Below are 22,783 nucleotides of genomic sequence, written 5' to 3'. Positions count from 1 at the left end.
AAGCACCTCGTAACAGCCGCACCCCTTTGGAAGTCGGGTACGCTTGACCCGACATTGTCAGATCCCCAGATGACACCTCCACTCACTCTGCCCACACCGCTGCTCTTTGTCTTTGCTCAGCTCTTGGAGGGAGGGATGTCCCTGTGCCCTCTGCCTGGGCTGCCCACACTGTCTGTTTTATGTAGGTACTTGCTTTCTTCTCTTAATTCTCCAAATCCTCATTCTTCTTCCTTCCTCAACGTGATCACAGATCTTTTCTATGTATCTGGCTCTTACAGTGTAGTCAGATCGCATGGATTTGAGAAATAAGGAGTGAAGTAAGAGTCTAGAGTGTGGCCCTAATAATATTCCCTCTTGATGGAAGGGAATCAAATCTCAGAAACTGTGAAAAAACGTCTTCTCCCCACTTTCCCAAATATTATTATATCAGTGGACTTAACCATGTAGGGATTTGAGCTTGGCAGTGATTCTGTTACATTGGACAAGGTGTGACTTCATGGTAACAATCAAAATTGACCTTGACCTCAAAATACATAAAGGCAAAGGTTGCTATAAACTAGAAGCCTTGTGTTTCAGGTCCCCAAAGTTAATAGAAATCATACGTGTGGAAACCAAAATGGGAAATTTGAGTTGAAGGGTGTGGTGTCATGGGCAAAGTAGCGTTCTAGAGACGGTTATTATCTAGGAAATGGAAGAGGTTGTGAAAAGCAGTTACTTTTCAGGACAAAGTCATGAAAAGTGGTAGAAATAGCTGATGATAGACGCAAAAAGCATTTATGGCCGGTCTCTCAAATGTTGCTGGGCCCCTCCCTGTGTTCTTGGGTCTATATATGCTTTGCAGACTGAATCCTAGCTGGCAGTGGAGTTGGACAGTTTTGCACACAGAGGCTCCAGCCATGATTTGGATGATTCGAGAGGATATAGAAGTGTGTTAATGGTTTCACAGTCATTTGGTGTCTATGTGCAGGGGAAGGAGAAAGAGAGGTGTATGAAGGAAATTAGGAAATCCTAACAGGATAATCTAGTTGTTTTTTTTTAATTTAATGTTTATTTATTTTTGACAGAAAGAGTGAGAGAGAGAGAGAGAGAGAGAGCGAGCAGGGGAGGGGCCGAGAAGGAGACGCAGTCTCCAGGCTCTGAGCTGTCAGCACAGAGGCTGATGCAGGGCTCATACTCATACTCATACTCATGAACTATGAGATCATGACCTGACCTGAAGTCAGTTGCTTAACCTACTGAGTCACCCAGGTGCCCCCAGGATAATCTAGTTTTTAGATGTTGTAGGCGTTGCCTCTGGTTAAGCTTCTCCAAACCGATCCACATCTTCTCATTTCCCTGTGATACTTTTATATCTTATTCCTCTGATTACCCTACCCATTCAATTCTCTGAAATGGCTCTTCTGTTCTCAGAGCTTAAAACTTTGTGTCCTTGTTAAGAGTACTTTCTAATTTCTTTTGTCATTATAACTTTACCTTTACTTGTTCCTGTTTCACTGTCTTTCACAGGTTGGAAAGTCTTATTTATAAATAAAGAGAGCTACCTTATTGTCATTATTGTTTTCTAGAAGACCCCCTTTCAGCAATTTTTCTTCAAGCCCACGGGCAGGGCAAATACAGATTTCTCTTTTGTTTTGCTGCCCAGAATGGGGAACTAGACTCCAAGAGAGATTTTTGTGTGTGTGGCAAAAAAGAACACAGAATATGAGATCTACCCTCTTGGCAACTTTTTGTGTGTACAGTACAAAATTGCTAACTGTGTGCACATTGTTGTACAGCCGATCTCTAGAGCCTTTTCCTCGTGCATGACTGAGACTCTGTACTTCCTGAACCACAGCTCCCCATCTCCCCATCCCTCCCGGGCCTGGCCACCACCGTTCTGCCTTCTCTTTCTGTGTGTTTGACTATTTTAAATACCTCATATGCGTGGAATCTTGCAGTATGTCTCCTTCTGTGCCTAACTCATTTCTTTGAGCCTAATGCCCTCAGGGTTCATCCATGTTGTAGCTTATGATACAATTTCCTTCTTTTTTTTTTAAAGTATGTATGTATATACTACATTTTCTTTATCCCTTTACCTTAAAATTTTTTTTTTAATGTTTATTTTTGGGGAGAGAGAGAGAGAGAGAGAGAGAGAGAGAGAGAGAGAGAGAGAGAGGAGAGAGAGACAGAGTCAGAATCCAAGGCAGGCTCCAGGCTCTGAGCTGTCGGCACAGAGCCTGAACCAGGGTTCACACCCATAAACTGAGAGAGCATGACCCGAGTTGAAGTCGGACGCTTAACCGACTGAGCCACCCAGGTGCCCCATATCCCTTTATCTTTTAATTGACGTTAGATTGTTTCTAACTCTTGGCTATTGCGAATAATGCTGCAATGAACATGGAAGTGTAATCATCTCTAGAAATCCTGTTGTCAGTTGTTTTGATAAGTGTCCAGAAGCAGGATTGCTGGATCATATGTTGGTTCTCTTTTTTAGTATTTTGAGGAAACTCCATACTGTTTCCCACAGTGGCTGCACCATTTTACATTCCCACCAACAGTGCACAAGGTTCCAGTATCTCCATGTCTTTGTGCCAATACTGGCTATTTTCTGTTGTTGTTGTTGTTTTATAATAGATATCCTAACAGATGTGAGGTGTTGTCTTATTGTGGTTTTGATTTGCATTTCCCTGATGATTAATGATGTTGGGCATCTTTTCAGGTGCCTGTTGACCATTTATTTGTATGTTTCCTTTGGAGACAGGTCTATTAAAGTCCTTTGTCCATTTTTGCTATTGAGTTGTGGGGATTCCTTATAGATTTGGGACATTAACCTCTTACTTGGTAAGTGTTTTTTAAATATTTTTTTCAGGGTGCCTGGGTGGCTCAGTCGGTTAAGCCTCCGGCTTCGGCTCAGGTCAGATCTCACATTCGTGGGTTCGAGCCCCGTATCGGGCTCTGTGCTGACGGCTAGCTCAGAGCCTGGAGCCTGCTTCAGATTCTGTGTCTCTCTCTCTCTGCCTCTCCCCTGCCCGCACTCTGTTTCTCTCTCCCTCAAAATAAATAAACATTTTTTAAAAATTAAAAAAAAACAGGAATATCTTCCTAGTCAAATACAAAATACACATTTTGTGAAAATGGGGGTCAAAAGATTGACAATATGATCAGAAGGTTTTAAACTTCTAAGCAAATGGCTGTTTTAAAAAAATTATCATTGCATATTGATTTGTTATTCCCATTTTGGTTTATATTTTCTCTGATTATTTCACTGATGTATCCCAAGTACCTAGACCACTGTCCCTTTAGAAGGGTTTTTAAATTAGACATTTATTTTCTTTTTTCTTTCTTTTAATTGAAGTATAGTTGACACAGAAGTTTATTTTATTAAATGTTGTTTTCCCATCCTGTGAGATGATCCCATAAACGTTCCTTTTTCACTTGCTATGATTACCTAAGTAATAGATTTTCTAATGCCAACTGTTCAAATAGCCAAAATCCTCCTTAGCCAGAAGGAATTTGTTGAGGGATATTTGGTAGCTCACAGAATCTCTTCAAAGGCCAGAAAGACAAGCCTGGAAGCCACACAATTTGGAACGATGCTCAGATCACACAACTGGACCATCCTAATGGAGTGACCACTGCTGGACACACACTCGGTCTGCACTGCTGACCCAGGGCTACAGACACCACTCCTAGAACATTTGCTTCTGTAACTAGGCCCCTCTGCTGCCATCCTTACTCTTCCCAGCCAGTAGCTTCTGGATTAAAGACTTGTGCAGGTACCCCTTGTTGGCTGACCAAGCTACAAGGGAAGCTGGCAAGCAAGTTCCTGGCTTTTATCTTGAGGACACACAGATTCATAAGGTGAAAAATTCCTTAGACATAGGGTGTTTAAAGTTGCTGGGTTGCCAAAAAGAATGATAGATCGAGGAATCATCAGATTTGTTTAATAATAAATGTATCTGTTAGCCTGCCTAATTAGGCAGAGTTCAGTGAACTTAATGTTGAACTATAACTTTGAAATGAAATGGAAACTGGCTGTGTAGATAAGTAAATATATAAAGAATATGGACATCTTCAAGTAGGTATCTAAAACAGATATAACACTATGGGTCTGTGTACAGTTGGGGGGAGTGAGGGAAAGGGTTAAGGCTGGTTAAGGCTGAAACACAAGTTTTGGGCAGCCAGGTGAATGGTGAACTCTTCACTGTGATAAGAAACAGAGGAGATGGAGTGTGTATGTACATGTGTGTCTGCATGTGTGTGTGGAGGGGGAGTTAGAAGAGACTTTGACGTGCCTGTGGGACATCCAATTACAGAAGTCTAGAAGAAAGTTAGATCTCAAGGTCTGAGACAGATCCAGGTTAAAGATACAAATTTATGAGTTGGCACCATGTATGTGGTGATTAAAGTCATGGGCTTGGTTAAGACCAGCCAGCCAGTATGTGACAAAAGAAGAAAAAGAAAGTAATGAGAGGAAAACCTTGAGGAACACAACTATTTAAGGACTGGCCAGAGTAGAGGTTATGCTGCAGGAAGGCAAGATGGTATAGACCAGTTAGGAGGCAGAGGTGAGATGGTGGCTCAGAAAAGTGGTGTCAGCAGAGAGAAGAGAGATCTTTAGGAAGATTTAGTGATGGAGCAGGTGTAAGAGATGACACAGAGGCAGTAAATGATGCTGCTGCTTTTGCTGACTTGAACATCTGAGTGGTGGAGGTATGGTTTCCTGAGTTAGGGAACGTTGGGAGAGAACAGGTCTAGAAGGGGAGATAAAGGCAGAATTGAGCAGGTTGGTTCAGATGGCTTTGAAACATCCAAGTGGATATTTATTTCACTTGGTAGATATTTATCGATTATCTACTTCACCCTGGATGTTCATCATGTAGATAATGGGGTCTGGAACTCTAGGTCTGGCTTGAGGTCTTGGCTGCCAAAGTGCATTTGAGATATGCCAGCGTTTGAATGGCATTTGAAGCAGTCAGAATAGGTGAGATCACACAGGGAGAGTGAGAAGAGGGCCTGGGAACCCCAACATTGATGAGTAGAAAGAGACTGAGAAAGAGTGATCAGAGTCAGGAGAAAAACTGGGTTACTATAATATCTATGCTCTAAGTTTTAAGGAAGATGATGTGATCAATGGGGCCCAATAATGTGAAGAAGTCAAGCATAAAAGAGATTGAAAACTTTCCATTGGATTTATTACCAAGGAAGTCATTAATATCTTAATGAGGATGAATTTCTAGAATTGGGAATGTTAGATCAAAGGATATGTATGATAGATACTATCAAATGTTCTCCAAAGAAGTTTTTACCTAGTGTTTATTGGCCATTTATTTTTCTTTTAGGGATTATTCAGACTTTTCATTTGTATGGTTTTTTTTTTTTACATTTATTTATTTTGAGAGAGTGCATGCATGAGCAGGGAAGGAGCAGAGAGAGGGAGAGAGAATGTCTTTTCTTTGAATTGACTCTTAAGAGCTCTTTGCATTATTTGGCTTAGTGAGCCTCTGCATAAAGTAATGTTATTTTTTTTTTAATGTTTTAATTCTTGGGGCACCTGGTGGCTCAGTCAGTTAGGTGTCCAGCTTCGGCTCAGGTCATGATCTCACAGTTCATGGGTTCGAGCCCTGTGTTGGGCTCTGTGCTGACAGTTGCTCAGAGCCTGGAGCCTCCTTCAGATTCTGTATCTCCCTCTCTCTCTGACCCTCCCTGCTTGCGCTGTCTCTCTCTGTCTCTCAAAAATAAATAAAGAACATTAAAAAATTTTTCAATGTTTTAATTCTTTTAATTATTCTTTTTAAAAATTTTTATTTTTGAGAGAGAGAGACAAAGAGAGAGAGAGAGCATGGGAGGGGCAGAGGGAGAGGGAGACACCAAATCCAAAGCAGGCTCCAGGCTCTGAGCTGTCAGCACAGAGTCCAATGTGGGGCTTGAACCTATGAACCACATGATCATGACCTGAGCCAAAGTTGGACGCTTAACCGACAGAGCCACTCCGGGTACCCCTCTTTAAATTATACTTATGTCTTAGGACAGAACTCTGAAGTCTTCTTTATTCTATGTACCTTTGTCAGTGTTCCCAAGTTTAGCTTTTTGTACCACAATCATTGGTGTAGGTGCTTAAGAGGAATTACTGTTCTTTGGTGTTTTAGGAACCTGTTACATTCACGAATGTGGCCATGGACTTCCCTGAGGAGGAGTGGAGGCAACTAGACCCCGCACAAAGGGCCCTATAAAAAGAGGTGATGCTGGAAATCTATGACAACCTGGTCTTAGTGGGTGAGGACAACTACTCCTTGGAGTATTTTTAATTTCCTTGGTTGTTAAAATCTGTGGACTCTTTTTTAACTAAACAAGGGCTTTAGATTCAAATAATAGAGTATCCAAATCACTATTTAAAAATTTTTTTAATTGAAATATAGTTGACATACAATGTTGTATTGGTTTCAGATGCACAACATAGTGATGTGACAAATCTATACATTACACAATGTTCACCATGATAAGTGTACTTACCATGTTACTGTGCAGTGTTGTTACAAGATTATTGACTGTCCCTATGCTGTAGTGTTCATCTCCATGACTTACGGATTTTGTGGTTGGGAGTTTGTACCTCTTAATCCCTTTCACCTATTTTGCCCATCCCCCTTCCCACCCTCCCTGTGGCAACCACCAGTTTGTTCTCTATTTATGAATCTGTTTTCTGGTTGTTGATGTTGTTGTTGTTACAGTTACTTCATTTGTTTTGTTTTTTTAGATTCCATATAATATTGTCTTTCTCTGTTTCACTTAGCATAATATTCTCCATCCATGCTATTGCAAATTGCAAGATCTTGTTTATGACTAAGTAGTATTCCATTGTGTGTGTGTGTACCTCATTTTCCTTATCCATTCATCTGTCAGTGGCTCTTGGATTACTCCCATATCTCAGCTATTGTAAATAATGCTGCAGTGAACATAGGGCTGTATATATCATTTTGAATTAATGTTTTTGTTTTCTTTGGGTAATTATCCAGTAGTGGAATTACTGGATCAGATGATATTTCTGTTTTTAAGTTTTTGAGGAAATTCCATCCTGTTTTCCATAGTGATTGCATCAGTTTGCATTCCCACCAACAGAGCATAAGGTTTCACTTTCCCCCACACCCTTGCCAACACTTATTTCTTCTCTGTTGGCTTGGTACTAGCCATTCTGACAGGTATGAGGTGATATCTCATTTTGGTTTTGATTTGGCTTTCTCTGATGATGAGTGATGTTGAACATCTTTTCATGTGTCTGTTGGCCATCTGGATGTCTTCTTTGGAACAAAGTCTAAATGCATCTTCTGTCCATTTTTTAATCATTTTTTTTGGTGTTGAGTTGTAGAAGTTCTTTAAATATTTGGATATTAACCCTTTGTTGGATATATCATTTGCAAATTTCTTCTCCCATTCAATAGGTTGAGTTTTTGTTTTGTTGATGGTTTCCTTTGCTATGAAAAGCTTTTTATTTTGGTGTAGTCCCAATAGTTTATTTTTGCTTTTGTTGCCTCTGCCTCAGGAGACATATCCATAAGTATGTTGCTAAGGTTAACATCCAAGAAACTATTGCCTGTGTTTTCTTTCAGTAATTTTATGGTTTCAGGTCACACATTTAAGTCTTTAATTCATTTTCAGTTTATTTTTGTGTATGGTATAAGAAAGTGGTCCGATTTCATTCTTTTGCATGTAGCTGTCCAGTATTGAAGAGACTGTTTTTCCCCATTGTGTATTTTTGCCTCCTTTTTCCTAGATTCACCATATAGGTATGGGTTTGTTTCTGGGCTCTCTGTCCTATTCTCTTGGTCTATGTGTCTGTTTTTGTGCCAATATCATACTGTTTTGATTGCTATAGCTTTGTAGTAGATCTTGAAATCTGGGATTGTGATACCTACAGCTTTGTTCTTCTTTCTCAAATTACTTTGGCTGTTCAGGGTCTATTGTGGTTTTATATGAATTTCAGGATTATTTGTTCTGCTATGAAAAATAGTATTGGTATTCTGATAAGGATTTCATTGAATTGGTAGGTTGCTTTGGGTACAGTGGGCATTTTAACAATATTACTTCTTCCAATCCATGAGCATCTATATCTTACCATTTGTTTATGTTGTCTTCAGTTTCCTTCATCAATGTCTTAGGGTTTTCAGTGTGTAGATCTTTCACCTCTTTGGTTAAGTTTATTCCTTGGTACTTTTCAATGCAATTGTAAATGGGATTCCTAATTCTTCTTTCTGGTACTTCATTATTAGTGTTTAGAAGTGAAAAGATAAAAAAAAGAAATGCAAGAGATATCTTTATATTAATTTTGTAACTTCCGACTTTACTGAATTCATTTATCAGCTCTAGTAGGGTTTTTGGTGGAGTTTTTAGAATTTTAAACATATCATATCATGTCATCTGTAAAGAGTGAGAATTTCACTTCCTCATCAATTTGGATGCCTTTTATTTCTTTTCTTGTCTGATTGTTGCAGCTAGGACTTCCCCTACTATGTTGAATAAAAATGGTGGGGGTGGATATCCTTGTCTTATTCCTGATCTTTGAAGACATGCTTTCAGGTTTTCACCATTGAGTATGAAGTTAACACTGTGTTTATTATTTATGGCCTTTATTGTGTGGAGGCATGTTCCCTCTAAATCCATTTTGTTGAGAGTTTTTCCCATCAATGCATGTTGTACTTTGTCAAATGCCTTTTCTGCATCTATTGAAATAATCATGTGGTTTTTATCTTTCCTTTTGTCAATGTATGTATCACATTGACTGTTTTGAGAATATTAAGCCACATTTGCATCCTTGGAATAAATCCACTTGATAATGGTGAATGATCCTTTTAATTGTATTGTTGAATTTGATTTCCTTATATTTCGTGGAGGATTTCTGCATGTGTGTTCATCAGGGATATTGGTCTACAATTATATTTTTTTATAGTGTCTTGTCTGTTTTTGTATCGAAGGTAATTCTGGCTTCATAGAATGAATTTGGAGGCTTTACTTCCTCTTCCATTTTCTAGAATAGTTTAAGAACAGGTATTAGCTCTTCTTTTAATGTTTGGCAGAATGTACCTGTGACGCTATCTGGCCCCAGACTTTTGTTTGTTGGAAATTTATCAATTCAGTTTTGTTAATTGAATCAGGAAAAATCAGTCTGCTCAGATTTTTTATTTCTTCCAGAAATAGTTTTGGATAAATGTGCTTTTCTAGGAATTTATCCATTTCTTCTAGGATGTGCAATTAGTTTGGATATAATTTTTTAATAGTGTCTTATAATTCTTTGTATTTCTGTGGTGTCAGTTGTTAACTCTATCCTTTCATATCTGATTTATTTGAGTTCTCGTTTATTCCTGATGAGTATTGTTAGAGGTTTCTCAGTTTTTTTTTAACTTTTCAAAGAACAGCTCTTGGTTTCACTGATCTTTTCTATTTTTTTTTATCTGTATCATTTATTTCCACTCAGTTATTTCCTACTTTCTTCTAACCTGAGGCTGCGTTCTTCTTCTAATTCCTTTAGGTATAAGGTTAGATTGTTCATTTGAGATTTTTCTTGTTTCTTTTGGTAGTCCCACATCGCTATGAGCTTCCCTCTTAGAACTGCTTTTGCTGTGTTCCAAAGATTTTGGACCATTATATTTTCATTTTCATTGGTCTCCAGGTATTTTTTTTGTTTCCTCTTTGATTTCTTCATTGACTTATTGGTGTTTGATAGCATGCTGTCTAGACTCCGTGTGTTTGTGGTTTTTCTTTTTTTTCTTCTTAGAATTTTTTTCTAGTTTCATATTGTTTGGTCAGAAAATATACTTGATGTATTTCAATCTTCTTTAAATTTATTGAGCTTAGTTTGCAGACTAACATTGATCTATCCTGGAGAATGTTCCAGGTGTACTTAAAAAGACTGTATACTGCTGTTTTTAGGTAGAACATTCTGTATATATCTGTTAGAGCTATCTGGTCTAATGTATCTTTCAAAGCCATGGTTTGCTTATTGATATTCTGTCTGGATCATCCATCTATTGATGTGGGGTGTTAAAGTCCCCTGTTATCACTGGACTAGTGTCCTTTTCTCCCTTTATGTCTGTTACTACTAGCTTTATGCATTTAGGTGCTTCTATGTTGGGTGCATAGATATTTTCAATTGCTATATCCTCTTGTTGGATTGATCCTTTTATCATGATATAATACCCAATTTGTCTCTTGCTACAGCCTTTGTTTTAAAGTCTATTTTGTCTGATATCAGTATTGTTACTCCAACTCTTTTTCCCTTCTGATTGCATGGAGATCGTTTTCCATCCCTTCACTTTCAGTATCTTTGAGTCTTTAGGTCTGAAGTGAGTCTCTTATAGCCAGCATAGCATACAGACAGGTCTTGTTTTTTAATCCAAATCAAAAGATTGGAGTTTTTAGTCTATTCATGTTTAAAGTAATTACAGATAAGCATGTACTTATTGCCATTTTGCTAATTGTTTTCTTCTGGTTATTATAGTTCTTCTGTATTCCTTTCCTCTTGCTCTCTTCCTTTGTGGCTTTCATGGCTTTCTTTAGTGTTATGATTGGATCCTTTTCTCTTTATTTTTTGTGTATTTATTTTGGGGTTTTGATTTGTGGTTATCATTGATTCACTTCATATAGAACAGACTGTGTAGATTGCAATCTATATTAAGTTGATGGTCATTCAAGTTCAAACATTCTTTTTTCTTAAGTTTATTTACTTATTTAGAGAGAAAAAGCATGTGAGTGGGGCAGAGAGAGAGGGAGAGATAGAATCCCAAGCAGGCTCCATGCTGTCAGTACAGAGCCCAATGTGGGGCTTGATCCCGTGAACTGTGAGATTATGACCTGAGTCAGAATCAAGACTCAGATACTTAACTGACTAAGCCACTTGGGCACCCCAGTTTGAAAACATTCTAAAAGCTTTGGATAGTATGAACATTTTAAAAATACTTGTTTTCCAAATCCATGACTGTGCTCTGTCTTTCCATTTATTTGTGTTGTCTTTAATTTCTCTGATCAGTTCATTTCTCTGATCAGAGTATAGGTCTTTCACCTCCTTGGTTAAGCTTATTCCTAGGTATTTTATTCATTTCAGTGCAATTGTAAATGAGATTCTTTTCTTAATTTCTCTTTCTGGCACTTCCTTTTTAGTGTATAGAAATGCACCAGATTCCTTTATATTAAATTTGTATCCTGCAACTTTATGAATTCATGTATCAGTTCTAACAGTTTTTTGGTGGAGTCTTTAGTGTCTTCTATATATGGTATCATGTCATCTGCAAATATGAAAGTTTTACTTCTTCCTTACTAATTTAGATGACTTTTATTCCCTTATATGATTTCTGCAGCTAGGACTTCCATTACTATATTGAATAAAAGTGGTGAGAGTGGACATCCTTATCTTGTTCTGACCTTGGGAGGAAAGATCTCAGTTTCCCCCATTGAGTAGGATGTTGACTGTGGGGTTTCCATATAAGGCTTTTATTATGTTGAGGTATATTCCCTCAAACACACTTTGTTGAGTGTTTTTATCATGAATTGATGTTGTGGTTGGTCAAATGCTTTTTCTGTGTCTATTGAAATGATCATATGGTTTTTATTCTGTCTTTTATTGATGTGATGTGTCACATTGAATTGATTTGTGAAAATTGAACCACTCTTGCCATCCAGGAATAAATCCCACTTGATCATAGTGAATGACTTTTTTAATGCATTGTTGGATTCAGTTTGCTAATATTTTTGTATCTATGCTCATCAGAGATATTGGCCTATAGTTCTCTTTTTTTGTGAGGTCTTTGTCTAGTTTTGGAATCGGGGCAATGCTGGCCTCATAGAATGAATTTGGAAGTTTACTTTCCCTTCTATATTTTGGAAAAGTTTGAGAAGAATAAGTATTAATCTTCTTTAAACACTTGGTGGAAGCCACCTGTGAAGCATCTGGTCCTGGGGGTTTTCTTGCTGTGAATTTTTTGATTACTGATTCACTTTCACTGCTGGCAATTGGTCTGTTGAAATTTTCTATTTCTTCCTGCTTCAATTTTGGTAGATTATATGTTTCTAGGAATTTATCCATTTCTTCTAGGTTGTTCAGTTTGTTGGCATATAATTTTTCATAATATTCTCTTATATTCTTTGTATTTCTTTAGTGTCAGTTGTTATCTCTCCTCTTTTATTTCTGATTTGAGTCCTCTTTTTTTGTGATGAGTCTGGCCAGAGGTTTATTGACTTCATTGATCTTTCCAAAAACCAGCTCCTGGTTTCATTGATCTGTTCTATTGGGTTTTTTTTTTTTTTAAGTTTCTATGTCATTTATTTCTGCTCTAATCTTTATTCTGATAAATTGGTGTTTTGTTTTTACTTCTTTTTCTAGCTCCTTTAGGAGTAAGGTTAGGTTGTATAACCCTAACCCTAACCCAAATCTTGCTTCTTGAGGTAGGCTTGTATTGCTGTAAACTTCCTTCCTAAAACTGCTTTTGCTACATACCAAAGATTTTGAATCATTGTGTTTTCATTTTGATTTATCTCTATGTATTTTTTAATTTTTTAGTTGATCCATTCATTGTTTAGTAACACATTATTTAACCTCCATTTATTTGTGCTCTTTCCAGATTTTTTTTCTTGTGGTTGATTTCCAGTTTCATTGCGTTGTGGTCAGAAGAGGTGCATAGTATGACTTTGATCTTTCTGAATTTGTTGCTAGTTGCTTTGTGGCCTATTATGTGATCTATTCTGGACAATGTTAGATGTTAACTTGAAAAGAATGTATATTCTGCTGTTTTAGGATGGAATTTTCTGAATATATCTACTAAATCCATCTGGTCCAGTGTGTCATTCAAAGTCACTGTTTTCTTGTTGATTTTCTTTATAAATGACCTGTCCATTGATGTAAGTGGGGTGTTAAAGTTCCCTACAATTGTATTACTATCAGTTAGTTTCTTTATATTTATTATTAACTGTTCTATGTATTTGGGTGCTCCATGTTGGGTGCATAAATATTCACAATTGTTATGTCTTATTGTTGGATTGTCTGCTTGATGATTACATAGTGACCTTCTTTGTCTCTTGCTACAATTGTCTGATATAAGTATTGCTACTCTGGCTTTCTTTTCACATCCATGCATGATAAATATTTCTCCACCCCCTCACTTTCTTTTTTGAAGTTTGTTTGTTTGTTTGTTTGTTTGTTTGTTTAGAGAGTGTGACCAGGGAAGGGGAAGGAAAAGAGGGAGAGAGAGGATCCCAAGCAGGCTGTGCAGTGTCAGCAGAGAGTCTGATGTGTGGCTTGAACTCACAAACTGTGAGATCATGCTTTGAGCCAAAATCGAGAGTCAGATGTTTAACCAACTAAGCCACCCAAGCACCCCCAACCCCTCACTTTCAATCTTCATGTATCTTTAGGTCTAAAATGAGTCTTCTCTAGGTAGATGGGTCTTATTTTTATTATCCAGTCCATCTCCCTGTGTCTTTTTATTGGAGCATTTATCCCATTTACATTAAAAATTTTTTTGATAGGTATGTATTTATTGCCATTTTGTTGTTTTGTGGTTGTTTTTGTAGATCTTCTTTGTTCCTTTTTTCCTTTGCTTTCTTCTCTCACCATAAGTTGGCTTTCTTTAGTGATATACTTGGGCTCCTTGCCTTTTCTTTTTGTACATCTATTACTGGCTTTTGGTGTGTGGTTACCATTAGGTTTGTATATAACATCTTCTGCATAGAGTATATATTAATTTGGTGGTCACTTAAGTTTGAGCCGATTCTTTACTCTTTCCCCTCTTACGTTTTAGGTATACGCTGTCATACCTTGCATCCTTTTTTTGTGTGAGTCTCTTGGCTGATTTTTACAGATATACTTATTTTTACTGCTTTTCTGCTTCCTACTTTTCTTATTCTTATGATTTTTCCTTTCCACTCAGAGTCCCCTTTAACATTTCTTGTAGGGCTGGTTTAGTGGTGACAAACACCTTTAGCTTCTGTTTGGGAAATTCTTTATCTTTTATTCTGAGTGATAACCTTAGTGGATAGGGTATTCCTGGCTGTCGATTTTTTCCTTTCACACTTTGAACATATCATGCCACTCCTTTCTGGCCTGCAAAGTTTGTGCTAAAAAATCCACTTATAGCTGTATGGGGTTTTCCATATCTTTTCTTTTGCTGCTTTAAAAATTCTCCATTTTTTGCTATTTTGATTACTGAGTCTTGGTGTGAACCCTCTTTGGGTTGATTTTGTTGGGAGATCTCTGTGCCACCTAGTTCTGGAAATTTTTCAGCCCCCCCACCTTTTTTTCTTCTTTTGGGATCTCTATAATGCAAATGTTATTGCTCTTGATGGAGTCACTGAGCTCCCTAAGTCTATTCTCATTTTGGGTAACTTTTTATTCTTACCTGCTCAGCTTGATCACTTTCCATTACTGTGTCCTCCAGTTGCTAATTTGTTCTGCTTCTTCTAGCCTGCTATTTATTCCCTCTAGTGGGAATAAATAGTGTGTTTGTAATTTCTAGTGTATTTGTAATTTCGCTTATTGAAATTAAGTAAGTTCTTTGTCTGTCTCTGATTGGTTCTTTTTTTTCTACCCCTTTGTTAAGGGTCTCACTGATGTCCTCCACTATTTTCTCAAGTTCAGTGAGTACAGGGGCACCTGGGTGGCTCAGTCAGTTAAGTGTCTGACTTCAGTTCAGGTTATGATCTCATGGTTCATGGGTTCGAGCCCTGCATGGGGCTCTATGCTGAAAGCTCAGAGTCTGGAGCCTGTCTTCAAATTCTGTATCTCCCTCTCTCTCTGTCCCTCCCCTGCTCACGCTGTCTCTCTCTCTCTCTCAAAAATAACACATTAAAAAATCTGTTAAAAAAGTAAAAAGTTCAGTGAGTTTCTTTATGATCATTACTTTAAATTCTCTATCAGACATATTACTTCTATCTGTTTCACTTAAGTCTTTTGCTGTGGTTTCATCCTGTTCACTTCTGACATATTTCTCTGTCACCTCATCATATCTCTCTGTGTCTATTTCTATGTGCTAGGAAAGTCAGCTACTGGCTCCTGCTTTTGAAAGTAGAGGGTGGGGTGCGCAGTTTTTACAAGGTGGCACTGCTCCTGTTCCATAGGGGATAGGCAACTGACACCGAGACTGGCAGCTGGGGCTGCTGCACGTAGTGTGGGTGGGGTGGGCAGTTTCAACAAGGTGTGCGTATCCTCTGCAGGCAGCAACCAGCCGCCATAGCCCTCAGGACCGAAGCTCTGTAGAACACACAGTTGGGAGATGCTGTGTGGCAGTTTGCACTGGTCGTCTGGGCATGGGGAACCACAGGGCCATACTGAGCCAGGCTAGGTTGGAGTGGGTGGAGCACAGTGTAAGAGAGTTAGGTAGTGAATGCCTGCACCATACTTGTTCCTGCAGGTGGCCATGTATTTATTCTGGTGACCAGGGGAGGGAAATAGTGCCTGCCAGCTCCTTTGTTCCTGGAAGAGTCTTCCAGCAAAATCTGTCCCTGTGGGACACACCTTGTGATTAGTAAATAGCTCTCCCTCCCATATGCCCAGACATGTTTCCAGTTCCTGCTTTTATACTGTATCTCCATGGTTTGTCGTGCTACCTCTTTAATGGCAATGACTCAGTTTCCTGTTGTTTCCTGGGCTCTCCCACACCAAAGCCTGCTGATTTTTGAAGTTCCAGGCTTTAAGTTCCACTGGTTATAAGAATTTATGAAATTTGGCCCCTCTGGTTTTCAAAGCCAAATGCTATGGTGATTCATGTACCCCATACAGGCTCCCCAGTGTGATAATCTTCTTTCTCCTCCATGCCTGTGGCTCCCTCCCTTCCTCAGATAGCTCACAATTCTGTTTACCTCTCCACTGTATTCTTCCTACCCTCTTTGGTGTGCCTCTTCTCTACTTTGAGTTGTGTTGTTTGTCCTGCCATTCTTTGGGTTGTTTTCTGGGTTACTTATACTGATGTGAGTATTGTCTAGTTGTATCCATGGCTCAGGTGAGCTTAGGGTCCTTTTACTCCACCGTCTTCCCTAGAAATCCCTGGGGCGCCTGGGTGGCTCAGTTGGTTAAGTGGCCGACTTCAGCTCAGGTCATGATCTCATGGTTCCTTGGTTCGAGCCCCACATCAGGCTCTGTGCTGACAGCTCAGAGCCTGGAGCCTGCTTCTGATTCGGTGTCTCCCTCTCTCTTTCCCTCCCCCACTCACACTCTGTGTCTCTCTCTCTCTCTCTCAAAAATAAACGTTAAAAATATTTTTGAAAAAATCCCCTAGTGTGTCTTGCCTTGAATTCTGCTTATTCAGATAGTGTTGTTCATCTGTTCTCTTAGTTAGCATTTGCCAGTGTATATTTGTCTATTGCAAGCTAAAAATGACTGGCTTTTTAAACCTAATCTTGGAGTCTCTAAAACTCTGATGGAAATTTAACCCATTTACATTTACTGTGATAATATATTTGGTCTGATTCCTGATATTTTATGCATTCTAAATCCTCACCCACTTTCCGTATTTGGGAGCTCTGAGTGAATTCTTGTTTCTTTCATTTTTCCCCTCTATTTTTATCCTTCAATTAATTACCCTTAAGTTTTTAACATTTTTTGTACTTTTTTAAATAATAGTTTATTGTCAAATTGGTTTCCATATAACACCCAGTGCTTCTCCCCACAAGGGCCCCCCCTCCTTCCCCTTTCAGCCCTCAGTTCGTTTTCAGTATTCAATAGTCTCTCATGGTTTGTATCTCTCTCTCTCTCCCCAGCTTTCTTTCCCCCTTCCCCTCTCTATGGCCCTCCGTTAGGTTTCTCCTGTTAGACCTATGAGTGTAAACATATGGTATCTGTCCTTCTCTGCCTGACTTATTTCACTTAGCATGACACCCTTGATGTCCATCCACTTTGCTCCAAATGGCCATATGTCATTCTTTCTCATTGCCATGTAGTACTCCATTGTGTATATATACCACATTTTCTTGATCCATTCATCAGGTGATGGACATTTAGCCTCTTTCCATGATTTGGCTATTGTAGAAAGTGCTGCTATGTTTTCAAAGTTATATATTTCTGTCAGTGTCAAGTGTTAAACAGTTATTCATAAATTCGACTCTCCAGAATATAGACCTCACTTAGCATTTTCATACACACATCCTCTCCCCATGTCCTGTGTTTTGTTGAAACCAGATATAATTCTGTTAATTTTTTTACATTGTATCTTTACTTTGCCAGAGATTAAAGTGGACTTAATTCTTTCCATAATTTCTTAAATCCCACATCTGTTTTTTGCTTGGATCCATTTTTCACTTGCAAACAAACTTTCTGAATCTCTACATGTTTGTAAGCGTATTTATATTCACCCCAGTCTCGCATACTAGTGTGGCTGAGACTTCTAGATTCAAAAATCATTTTCCCTAAGAATGTTTTATCCCATTGTATCTTTAACCTGTTCTTTCTTTTCCTTCCCTTCCAAAACCATTTAGAACTTTCTTCTTTTTCTCCTTGGAATTTTAATAGAATGTAGCTAGGTGTGCGCTTTTTTTTGTAATCATGTTTGCCAGTCATTGAGCCCATTCATCCGAATCTTTCAGCTCAGAGAAGTTTGCTTGGTTATTTTATGAGATTTGATTGAGTGAAAAGGAGGAAAAGTTTTACATTTTTATTATTCATTTCTACTTTTTGTATTTCATATTGTCCCTCTTCATGTGTTGTTATTTTGATTAACTTTGGTTGTCTTTGTTTTGAGGGTATCTTCCATTTGCCTATGTAAGGGAACCGTCAGTTGAGGTTTTAAAATTGACTATAGTCTTTTTTTTTTTCTTCAGGACACTGGAGACGTTGTACCATTGTCTTCTGCCATTCTTACTCTCTTTTCAAGGGAGTAATTTGTTTTGGGTTTTTTTTTTTTTATATTTTATATGCTTTTGTTCTCTTGATCCATGAAATCCAGAAGTTTCATACTGATAGGCGAATATTTGTCGTTTTTTCAACTCCTATATGGTACTGGGGGGATACTTTCAATCTAAAGCATCAAATTCTCTTTCAGATTAAGTACAGTTTCATTAATGCTTCTGTTTGCTATTTCTGGGTCTCCTATCCATATGAAAGATCTTCTAGATCTATTCTTCACAACTTAATATTTTTCTCATAATTTCACTTAATCCTTTCCCTCTGAGTCCTAGTAGAACTCTTGAAGTTTTTTTTTTTTTAACTAATATAGTTTTCCACATTCTCTAGTCTCATAGCCCATTGCTCGCAGCCTTGAGATTTTTGACATTTTTCTTATCTTTGCAAACATTTTCATTTCCTCAGAACATCCCCTTTTCCACATAGGGAAGAAACTTTACAATTGTGCTGAGTGCAGGCAGAGTTTTTAGTAGGAGCACAGATCTTCACTATCATCCGAGAATTCACACTGGAGAGAAACCTTTCATATGTGATACATGCGGCAAAGGCTTCCGTTATAACACAAATCTTTGTGTTCATGAGAGGGTCCACACAGAGGAGAAATCTCTTACGTGTGAGGAGTGTGGCAAGGGCTTCCATCAGAGCTCCAACCTTCGCATCCATCAGAGCGTCCACACTGGAAAGAAACTCTACCGATGTGATGAGTGTGGCAAGGGCTTCAGTCAGAACATAGAGCTCCAAGTGCATCAAAGAGTCCACACAAGAGAAACTGTTTAAACAAGAAACTCAAAATACAGACTTATACGCATATCTGAAAGTCCTCAGAGGAGAGAAACTCTACAAGTGTATGTGGTAAGAGCTTCTTCAGTCAGAGCATAGATCTCCAAGTTCATCAAGAGTTCATACAGGAAACCACTAAATATGAGAAATGTTATAAGGGTTTCAGTTACAATGTGAACATGCATCTTCATCGGATCCCACGTGGGAGAAAAACCCTATTGGTGTGGAACGTGCTGTCAGAACTTCTGTTAGAGTGCATCTCTCCCCCTTTACCAGAGTGTTTTTCTGCACCAATTTTGTGAGCCCCCTGAGGGTCTCATTATACCTGCTTTGCTCACCGTTTTGTCCCCAGCTCCTGACGTACTGCCTGGCACAGATAATTATTCGAGAAATATTTCTTGAATGCAGATCCACTTGGGGGAGAATCCCTTTAAGTGTGATGTGTGGTAAAGACGTCAGAGTCCACACATTGAAATACTTCATGGTAAAGATTTTAGGCAGATCATGGGTTTCATCATTAGTTAATCCCTGAAGGGGAGAAGTCCTGTTTAACGGTTGAGATAATATTCTTGTTATTAAATCAATATAGTAAATTTATACGCCTTCAACATAAGAATTCTCACCCATAAACTGTCAATTGTAAAAGTACTTTTGTCAAAACTCTTATGCTAAAACAGGTATCTATTGTATTATTCAGGAAAAATCCTGTGAAATGAAATTATGTGCCAGGCTCTGGACTGACAATCTCCAACGAAGGTTGATTCTATCACAAAGAGGCTTATGTTAAACATAACCAATAAGTTACCCGGCACCAGTGACAAGCAAGGATTTCCTCCTGGAAAGATGCCCCTTACCTGGCAAAGGCCCTTCTAGACTGAAAGCCTCCCAGCTCTAATTGAGCATCTCCCCGTCCATCATGTCACCAGGCTGCTGGTGGATTACAGAAATCTCCAGGTAAGGCATCTCCAAAGTAGATGGCTGTAGAAGAGACAGCTAAAGAAAGGGGCTGGGTCAGGGTTTAGGGAAGGGAGTTAAAGGAGAGGAAAGCAAGTCTGAAGGGAAATGATTAGAGGGAAAAGGAACAGTGCCTATGAAGGAGGTTGTGGGATTGGCATCAGGTTTTTAGGAGGGGGGTGGAAAGCCCAGATTCTTCTCCAAAGTCTCAAACAAGTGTGGTGACCCCCATACAGGACTCTCCCCCTGGAACTCTGAGCTGAATAGAGGGTAGTCTGTAGTGGGTAGAGATGGACCCCATCAGCATTAGGGCCTATTGGGACCAGAGGTGGGAAAGCTGGTGTGAAGGATCTTGGAGAGCAAGTCCATGCCCCATTGTTTGCCCCAAGTGGCCCAAGTCAGGTGGGACCGTTATCCCCCCAGTGGAAGGAAGGATCAGTAGAAGAAGAAAGGCAGTAATAAGGCTGACTCCCTTCAGGAGGCGTAAATTAATCAGAGAACCTGGGGGCCTGGCAATGCAGTGGGAAGACCGGGGCCAGTGGAGGTTAGGAAGAGGTCAGGGATCCAGTTTCATTACTAAAAGTGAGTAGGGAAAAGAGTGGTTTGTCCGATTCTTTACCTAGCAGCGTGTTCTGTGTGCCCCCTAGGCAGCCATTTCAAGGGGAAGGATATCCCCGATTAGAAAGGCGTTGGGGCTCCTGCTAGCTGAGCTGTCCAGGGACCGTGGGCTCACACTGGGAGCCGGTGTCATGTGCCCGAGGGCTGTACTGGCAGCTGGTACCGGAGAGGCAGTCAGAGGTGAATGAAGGTGTTAATAAAATTCCAACAACTCACATGTGTATTTGTTTCTTTTCCTTCTTCCTCTTTGCTTTTTCCTCTCCAGCTCTTCCCTTTTTTCTGTTTTTAGGTAAGTTAAAAATTTGCTGTCTTAGCATCAGGTTCTTTTAGTATAGAAAAAACAGATTGAACTACAGCCTCCTGCTGTTTCTCAACCCTGCTCAGAGGTAACCGTTATGCTTAAGTTACGTGTATTATTTGTGTGGTTTTTTTTTTTTACCTGTGTGTCCATGGTATCTTAATGTGTGTGTGTGTATTACAAATATATGCATATATATTACATATATATATTTGTAATTTGCTTTATGCCCCAAACATTACATTTTTGAGATTTTTTTATGCTGATGTTTTAGAACTAATTAAGGGATTTCAGCTTCTGTCATCTTCTAAGCTATCAGATAATCGTTTCAGTAGATTATTTTTATGCTCCTGTGCCAAAGATACATTTTTGAGTGATTTAGCTTTATAAAAATCATCCTGGCTAGTTTAAAGCCCTTTATTCTTTCATGTAAGTTGTAAAATCAGCTTGTCAAAGTCCCTGACCTATTTGTCAGATTGGGATTTGGGTGCCATTTTTTCTTTTATTCCTTCCATTGGATTATGTTTTATTCTCTATTTTCTTCTATAAGATTGATAGTTAAATTTTATCTTTTTGTTTTGTTAACATTCATAACTTAAGAGGCTTTTAATGCAGACTTTATTAACAAAAGAGATTAGAACACTCGCTGTGCTCCTCCTCCCAGGTTATAGGTTATGGTTGTGAAATTTGTCATTATTTTGTTAAGTAGACAATGCAAGTTTGCCAGCCTCTTACCATGGGTTCTTGTATTTCCTCCTTCCTTGTGAATTCTATTCCTCAGCACCCCAGAGCAGAGGTAGCGTGTGCAATGGTCAAAAGCACGGACTCTGCAGCCAGACGGCCTGTGGTGGATATGCAGCTCTGGTGTTGATCGCTAGCTGTGGGACCCTGGACCTTGATTCCTGAATTCTTGTGTGTCTTGATTTTTCTATTTATAAAATAGGGATGATAATATCTATTTCATGGGGTTATTATAAGGATCAGATTAGTTAATATTTGTAGAATGGTTACAATAATCCTTGGCACATGATAAGCCTTATAGAAGAGTTTCTTATAGAAGTAAATTAATCCCTCAGTGTGTGGGTAGTAAGTTCTTTATTTCTTCTTTATTCTTGAATTATAGCATAGCTAGGTATAACATTCTAAATTGACATTTATTTTTACTTAGTAGTTCCTTAGCCTCTGGGGCTGCTTTTTAAAGTCCCCAATCGGGGTGCCTGGGTGGCTCAGTCGGTTTAGTGTCTGACTTGGACTCAGGTCATGGTCTCAGAGTTTGTGAGTTCAAGCCCTGCATTGGGCTCAGTGCTGTCAGCACAGAGCCCACTTCAGACCGTCTCTCTGGCCCTCCCCCACTTATGGTCTCAAAAAATAATAAATAAGTAAAATCTGTAACCAATTTATTGTTCCCTTTGAGACAGTGTGTCTTTTCTTTGGTCGAGTTTCAGGTTACCTTTTTAAGATTTTTTTTTTTTTAAGATCTTTTTTTTTTTTAAAGTAATCTCTACAACCCCCAAGACCAAGAGTCACACATTCCACCAACTGAGCCATCCAGATTACCTCTTTATCTTTAAAAAAGTTTAGCAAAATCCTGAAAAGTAGAAAAGTGTTCTGTCATTTTATGAAATGTATCTAGGTGAGGGTTTACTTCAGTTTTTTTAAATCAGGACATTTTGTGCTTCCATTTGCTATTTTCTATTAGTTTTTTATTTATTATATCCATGTATTTCTTCTAGGTTTGTCATTTTTTTCTAGCTTCTTGAGTTACATGTTTAGAATTTATTTTTAGCCTGTATAATATTTTCTTTATTTCAGTGACTTAAATTTCCTGTGACTACTTTGGCAGAATCTTTTCCAGAGCACAGATTGGCAGTCTATGTCAAAGGCCTTTAAAATGTTTATACCATTTGATTCAAACTTCACATCAAAGAATCAATATATGTTTTTTAAATTAAAAAAAGTTTATTTTCAGACAAAGAGCATGCAAATGGGGGAGGGGTAGAGGAAGAGGGTGAGAGAGAGAGAATTCTAAGCAGGCTCCCTTCTATTAGCACAGAACCTGACACAGGGCCCAAACCCACAAACTGAATCATGACCTGAGCTGAAACCAAGAGCGGGATGCTTAATGGGCTGAGCCACCCAGGTGCTCCTCTGAGAATCTATATTGAGGACATAATCAGATGAATTATATATAAAAAGGTATATATTACCATGTCATTTCTACTGTTTTTTAAAAAGCAAAGAATTTATAGAATGCAGTATTCAACAAGAAAAATGTTCTGGGC

The 22,783-nt window shown here is 38.6% G+C and overlaps 2 long non-coding RNA genes across 3 annotated transcripts; one reads left to right on the top strand and one right to left on the bottom strand.

Annotated features, from left to right (window-relative positions):
- The first annotated feature begins 6,155 nt into the window (after nt 1-6,155).
- On the top strand, nt 6,156-21,738 carry LOC115299043. Its single transcript, XR_003911965.1, has 4 exons — nt 6,156-6,218; nt 19,329-19,585; nt 20,469-20,492; nt 21,283-21,738. It is a non-coding gene; the product is annotated as an uncharacterized LOC115299043 (long non-coding RNA).
- Nucleotides 18,976-20,440, bottom strand: LOC115299044. 2 transcript variants are annotated; one of them, XR_003911966.1, is made up of 3 exons: nt 20,420-20,440; nt 19,486-19,624; nt 18,976-19,175 (listed from the first exon to the last, which is right to left on the bottom strand). It is a non-coding gene; the product is annotated as an uncharacterized LOC115299044 (long non-coding RNA). The 2 variants fall into 2 exon arrangements; XR_003911967.1 differs by having other exon boundaries at nt 19,145-19,159.
- Nucleotides 21,739-22,783: the final 1,045 nt, after the last annotated feature.

This window comes from Suricata suricatta, chromosome 8 (assembly GCF_006229205.1).
Source record: "Suricata suricatta isolate VVHF042 chromosome 8, meerkat_22Aug2017_6uvM2_HiC, whole genome shotgun sequence".
In the NCBI taxonomy this organism is placed as follows: Eukaryota; Metazoa; Chordata; class Mammalia; order Carnivora; family Herpestidae; genus Suricata; species Suricata suricatta.
This window is presented reverse-complemented; position numbering and strand designations above follow the sequence as displayed.